Source organism: Penaeus monodon, chromosome 20, assembly GCF_015228065.2.
Source record: "Penaeus monodon isolate SGIC_2016 chromosome 20, NSTDA_Pmon_1, whole genome shotgun sequence".
NCBI lineage: Eukaryota > Metazoa > Arthropoda > Malacostraca > Decapoda > Penaeidae > Penaeus > Penaeus monodon.
This window is the reverse complement of record NC_051405.1, coordinates 5816430-5816651: the sequence shown is the minus strand read 5'-3', so window position 1 is coordinate 5816651 and position 222 is coordinate 5816430.

The window sequence follows — 222 nt, the reverse complement described above, 5'->3', positions numbered from 1 at the left end:
CCTTGTTGCCTTAAAGATTTGTAACACGCTCATGTGATTCTACCAAAGTATAATTGGTTCAACGAATAGCAAGTTTCTGTGAATAAGTCATCTCTCGATTTCTTACAAGGACAAAAAGGAGAAATCAACAAAACAAACTGCAAATTGTCTTCAGGTCTAAACAAACTTTTTTCTGGCAGTAAAACCCACTATACAAAAGTAGGATCGATCTAATCTCGTTCT